At 48.1% G+C, this 6,648-nt stretch overlaps 1 non-coding gene across 1 annotated transcript; it reads left to right on the top strand.

Moving 5' to 3' along the window:
* Positions 1 to 6,207: 6,207 nt before the first annotated feature.
* TRNAC-GCA lies at positions 6,208 to 6,281 on the top strand. The gene has a single exon. It is a non-coding gene; the product is annotated as a tRNA-Cys (tRNA).
* Positions 6,282 to 6,648: the final 367 nt, after the last annotated feature.

Genomic DNA, 6,648 nt, shown 5'->3' on the forward strand with positions numbered 1-6,648 from the left:
GCCTGGCTGATGTCAGCATCTCTCTGTGAGGTCACCACCTCCCCACCACCTTGGACCAATAGTCTGAGGTCCTGCAAAAGGCCTTTGTGATGTCACTGCCACACCCCTCCCTTGCTGTGCCAATGTCCTGCCCCTGGCCAGGCACTTTGCAGGTTTGAGCTACTCCCTGTGGATCACCCCACTCAAGGAGCGTTCGTTCTAGGCAGCAAGCCGGCTAGACAGGGAAACATCAGACGCTGCTCCCAATGCTACAAATGAGTCGACTTTATGGCCAGAAGAGACCATTAGAGCATCTAATCTGACCCCCTGCATATCACAGGCCTCCTGGATGACACAAGAGCTACTTTGGGGGCAAACACATTCCAGAAAGGCATCTAGTCTTCATGAAATGACATCAAGAGGTGGAGAATCCACCACTTTCCTTGGTAGCGTGTTCCTGTGATGAATCATCCTCGCTGTTGAATATTTGTGCCTTAGTTGTAATATGAATTTGTCTCTTTTCACCTTCCAGCCATTGGGTCTTGTTAGGCCTTTCTCTGCTCGATTCAAGAGCCCTTTAATACCCAAACTTTTCTCTCCATTAAGGCACTTCAACACTTCAATGAAGTCACCTTTCAATCTTCTTTTGATAAGCTAAACAGGTTGAGCTCTTTCAGTAGCTCACTAGAAGGCATTTTTCTCCAGCCCTCAGAACCTTTGGTGGCTCTTTGCTGCCCCAGCTCCAATTTCACAACATCTTTTTCAAATGAGGACACCAAAACTGGAGGCAGTATTCCAGTATCAGTCTCACTGATGCCATGTCACCTCCTGTGACGTTATTGACATAATCTGTAACTGTACAGATCACCGTTGCGGCCACTGTTCTATATTTGCAGCCAATATTGTAGAAAGGTTGTCGTGTAAGAGGTCTATGGAGAGGTTCTGATTGGCTGATTATAATGATGCTATCTCTAGATGTATCATTCTTCTTGTTGATGTTATGAATATTGGCTCTATGCTGCATGCATTTCAAACTTGTGCTCTGCTTCCGGGGAACACCCCAGACAAGTTGGTGTCAGTTCTGCCTAGCCTGCTTGATGGCCCATTAAGGACCATCAGCTATACAATCAACCCATTGAGAGAAGGCAGATACGCCTTGTGACTCAGCAAGGTCTGCAGGGACCTGCCTATGGACAGAACTCTAAGGTTTTTCTGTGCCACGTGCTGGATAGAGTGTCCTTGGGACAAAGAAAGCAAAGACAACATGGCAAGAGGCTAGAAAAGGCTGATGCCTCGTCTCCATCTTATTTTCAGTGCAGCTTCATGTCTCCGGAGGGACTTTGCTACAAACTGACGCTCTATACAAAGGACTGAATGCCCCATCCCAGCTGTGGATGGACTCCAGAGACTTGATTTGAACCTGCAGTTTATTCCATCACTGCTACAAGCCTGAACCAAGAACTTTGCCATTACTGTGTGTAATTAATTCCTTTAAAATTTTTAACTCTCATCTATATTTCTTTCTTTTTATGAATAAACCTTTATATTTTAGATGTTGTAAGGGAAAATCCAGTGTTATGCATGGCCTTGTAGGCCCAGGCCTCATGTCAGGCTGCCAGGGCCGGACAGACAAGCCAAGCAGGGAGGCACAGAGGAGACAGTGGAAAGTCCTAACAGTCCCCGACTGAAAAACAATTTGGTAATATCCCCTACTGTCAACATGTAACCGCATAGAACAGATAAGTAATAACAGGAAAAGCCTAATATGGAAGAAATTTGCTCCAATCAGCATTAACTTTGCAATATTTTTTTAGCAAAATAATAAGGAAATTATGTGTGTAACTTGCACATTACGATTGTGGTTTTAAGCTTTATAAGGCTGTCTGTAACCAGCTTCGGGGAGGCCATTTCCATAACGGTTCTCCCCTGCGTGCTTCTAATCAATAAAAGGCCTCAGGCTGATCTGATTGAAAACACAACACATGGATCAATTTTTCCATAACAATGCTAAAGGATTTGCAAAAGCATGATTTGTGGGTAAGATCTGACTCGTCTATTGACCTGCATCTGGGGCTTGGTCCTTTGAGAGAACCTTTTTGCTTTTACTGGGGTATTGGTTTTCATAACCATTCATCCCCCTAAGGAGTGGTGATACAAGGGAACTGGAATAGCTGAGGGAATTGCTTGTATGATGTCCGATTGGCCAGTGGTGTAAAACCAAAGCCCTCTCTGCATGGCTGGTGTGACGTGCTTTAATAGTAAAGGGCACCCAGCCTCAGGCTCTGACTGCCCTGCTCCAAGCAATTTGTCCTGAATTGATACTCTCAATAGCGTCCTGCCAGTGGTTGCATCGTTACAGGGGTCGTCCGGGATTAAAGTTGGAAACTCTCCGAAGCTCAGGATGCGCTTCCCTCAGCTAGGGGAAGTACGTAACCCACACACCTCCAGGGTGTGGTGGTGTGTCCCAGCTAGTGGCACCGAGATCACTTAAAGGGAGCAATAAAACCTGTCTTCTATACAGCCCTCGCCAACAGCCGGGTGGCTTTTAGTTCATGCTGTAGAGGCCCACACACTAAGCTCCAGAGGTCCCCGGTTCAATCCCGCCCACCACCGCGTCACCAGCCTGGATCTGTCAGCATAACAGAGGCAGCTGCCACCCCAAGGAGAGAGCTGCCATGCCACACCCGGCTGAGAAGAGGTACCAAGCAGTGAGCTGACACCCTTCAGAGCTTCCTGTGATAAACTGTGAACTTAGGACAATAGCGGGATGGTAAGAAGTGTTGCCCTCACAGTGGCCTGGGTCAGAGCCCATGGGAGGCCCTGGCCTCCCCCGCCCCACCCCATCTGCTGCATCCTTCCCCCCAAAAGGGCCAAAACCCTGACCAAGAGGCAACATCCCCATGAGCAAAGGCCATCACAAGGCATCTGTCTTTGAAAGTTTGCAGAGGATGCGGGAGCAGAAAGGGGAGAGAGGATGAGGGTGGCTCTTGGGAAGAGGGAGGGAGGGAGCCTTATGGGAATGTCTTGTTTATTTCCATCAACCCAATGATCAGATCATTGATGCCTAGAATCTTCCCTGACATGTTGTAATTGATTGGATCTAGGTTTTAAAATGGGTACCACATTTGCAGACGGAGAAATGTCAGGGAGTTGAGTGGAAGGTCATTGCAAGCTCAGCTAATTAGGCAACGTGGCTTATGGCCCATCTAACAAGCTCCTTAAACAATAGCTCCCAGTTTTCATTCGCATTGTTCTGTTTAGTGTTTTTCTCCAAAACACTTTTACTAAACCTTTGGGTCAGCTTTGGAAAGTTGGCCCTTTCAGCGCACCAAATATAAATATTGCTGGTGGGGACTGCCCTCTATTGCTCATAAGAACGGCTATACTGGATCAGACCAATGGTCCAGTCAGCCCAGAATCCTATCCTCCCACAGTGGCCAATGCCAGGTGCCCGCGAGGGAATCGACAGAACAAGGAATCATCAAGTGATCCGTCCCGTCGCCCATTCCCATCTTCCGGCAAACAGAGGCTAGGGACAAAACCATGCTCTTGAAGTGTATCCCTGCCCATCCTAATAGCCAATGATGGACCTGTCCTCCATCAACTTATCTAGTTCTTTGGTGGACCCTGTTATAGTCTTGGCCCTCACAGCATCCTCTGGCAACGTTTCCCCAGGTTGACTGTGTGTTGGGTGAAGAAATACTTCCTTTGGTTTGTTTTAAACCTGCTGTCTATTCCTTTCATCGGGTGACCCCTAGTTCTTGTGTTATGAGTAAATAGCACTTCCTTACAGATCCAGACTAACACGGCTACCCCTCTGATACTTCCTTATTTACTTTCTCCAAACCCGTCATCATTTTATAGACCTCTATCCTAGCCCCCCCTTAGTCATCTCTTTTCCAAGCTGAAAACTCCCCTCAGTCTTATCACTCACCTCACATGGAAGCTGCTCCACACTCCAATCGTTTTGGTTGCCCTTTTCTGTACCTTTCCCAACTCCGATATATCTTTTTGAGATGGGGGCTAGCTCCAGTATTCAAGATGTGGGCATACCACAGATTTAAACACAGGCAATATTATAGTTCTGTCTTGTTAGCCATCCCTTTCCTTATGACTTCCCAACATTTTGTTCGCTTTTTTGACTGCCGATGCACATTGAGTAGATGTTTTCAGAGAAGTATCCACAGTGACTCCAAGATCTCTTTCTTAAATTGTAAGAGCTAATTTAGACCCCATCAGTTTAGATGTAGAATTGGGATCATGTTTTCCCGTGTGCATTACTTTGCATTGATCCACATTGAATTTCATCTGCCTTTTTGCTGCCCAGTCACTCCGTTTGGTGAGATCCCTTTGTCACACTTTGCACTCTCTTTTGGACATAAGTAATTGGAGTTGGTTTGTATCATCTGCAAATGTTGCCACCTCACTGTTTACCCCTTTTTCCAGATCACTCAGGAGTATGTTGAAAAGTGCTGGCCCCAGTACAGACCCCAGGGGGACACCACTATTTACCTCTCTCCGTTCTGAAAACTGACCACTTAGTCAGACTCTTTCTTTCTTGCCTTTGAACCAGTTACCTATCCCAGAGAGGACCTTCCATCTTATCCCATTTTGCTTCAGAGCCTTTGGGGAAGAGACCTTGTCAAAGGTTTTCTGAAAATCTAAGTATACTATATCCATGGGATCACCTTTATCCACATGCTTGTTGACTCCCTCAAAGAATTATAGTAGTTTCGTGAGGCATGATTTTCCTTTACAAAAACCATGTTCATTCTTCCCCAATGTAAGCAGGGGCAGACTCACCCAGCGGCACCTCCTGCTGGTCATCTTGGGAATTAGCTCTCCAGCTGTCAGAGTGCCTTCTGCAGGCTGGTGATCTGCCTTACTGCAGCTGGCCCCCTGTCCCTCCCAGGACCCTGGTGCCCCTTTTACCCTGGCAGTACCCCCTGGCAGTACCCCCCCAGTTCTGGGTCTCCCTCTCCCAGAGGAATCCCCACCCACTATCCCCACTTCACCTCAGTCTTGGCTACTGCCTGGTCTCCATCCAGCCCCCGTTCACTGGGGCAGACTGCAGTATGAGCCACTCACCACAGGCAAAGGGGTTTGGACCTGCCGCCTCTGCTTCCCCCCTGGGCTGCCCCCTTGCAGCCCTGCACCTATTCAGCCTATAGTCAGGCCTGCAGCCTGGGGCTTTCCAGGCCAGAGCTCCCAGCTCCTCTGGCCCTTCCCCAGCCCTGCTCCCACTCTAGGTGTCTTGCTTGGGTCCCTGCAGCCAGGCCCTTCTCTCGCTACAAGCAGAGGGAGACTGACTGGGCTCCTGGCTCACAGCCTCTTCTAGGGGCCAGCTGGGCCTGACTGGGGCATGGCCCCAGCTGAGCCTGCTTCCCCCAATCAGCCCAGGCTCCTTGCCCCAGCCCCGGCCCTCTCCTGGGCGCTTCAAGCTCCGCAGGGCAGGAGCGGGTAACCACCCGCTACACCCAGCAAATTCCATTCACTGATGGGTCTAATCATTGGGCTCTACAATTCCACCCAATGTGCCTGGTACTGACGTTAGCCTCAGTGGCCTGTAATTGCCAGCTGCATCTCTGGAGCCTTTTTCATACACTGCTCCAGCCAGGGACTCAAGGCCGCCCCAGACTTTCCCCTTTTCCCTTCAGGGAAATCAAGTTCAAGTTCTACAAGGAGCTAAAGAAGCCTCAACCCTGCATCTGAATTAATGTCACATTTCTCACTGCCCGACACAAACAAATGTCATTTCAATCTCAGGTGAGTCCACTTCAGTCATTCCTCAGCCCCATTCCTTCACCCTCCTGCCTTAGGTTAGGGCATTGCGCCACCCTGTGGGCATTTCATGTCCCTCCTCAGTTTCATATACAGACACAATCTCCTTTGCTGTTCAACGAACAGCAAAACCTTTCTGTGTCTCTAGTATGAGCCAGGGCATTCAATTCCATTGAAACCTTCTCTCCTGCAATGGCAACGGTCAGACAGAGGGGACGTGGCCACCTTCAGCCCTGAGAGTGAGATATTCACTCTGCTCTTTCTTCAAGCTGCTGTTGTTAGTCCATAAAACATGTACCATGGAATAAGAAGCTGAGTTTACTCCAGGGTGAGGAAAGAAAGGAGCCACCAAGTCCCCAAAAAATCTCTGTGCCCCAGAGAGAACCTGCCCATGCTACTGGAATCACTGATGTGCTTCAGCTACAATGGGGAAAGCACCTGCTCTCATGGGGTATAGCTCAGTGGTAGAGTGTTTGACTGCAGATCAAGTGGTCCTTGGTTCAAATCCAAGTGCTCTCTAATAAGCCTTTTATTTTTATTTTTGAAAAAAGGGAAAACATTTTCATTTCCATTCTCCATTATGTTCAGGAGCTCCACAATACGGGGATGCTTGAAATGAATGTAAATACTCAACATTTCACTGTCCAAATGCATAAAAACCTAGCACACCTGTCCATCAGCTGAAATCAGTTCCAATCCTCTAAGTGTCTAGTTTATGTTTTCGTCAATTAAACAAAGGGATCATATGAATGTACATTTGAAGATCCCTCTTCTCCAGGGCTGTGCTGTGCAGAAGAACAAGAACCACATCCAGTTGGGGTTCAGTAGTCTGATGAGCAAAGGCAACTTGGTGCAGGCTAAAGTCACCAGCACTTTGGCTCCTTTCCA

The sequence above is a fragment of the Mauremys mutica genome, unplaced genomic scaffold (assembly GCF_020497125.1).
Source record: "Mauremys mutica isolate MM-2020 ecotype Southern unplaced genomic scaffold, ASM2049712v1 001057F_np12_obj, whole genome shotgun sequence".
NCBI lineage: Eukaryota > Metazoa > Chordata > Testudines > Geoemydidae > Mauremys > Mauremys mutica.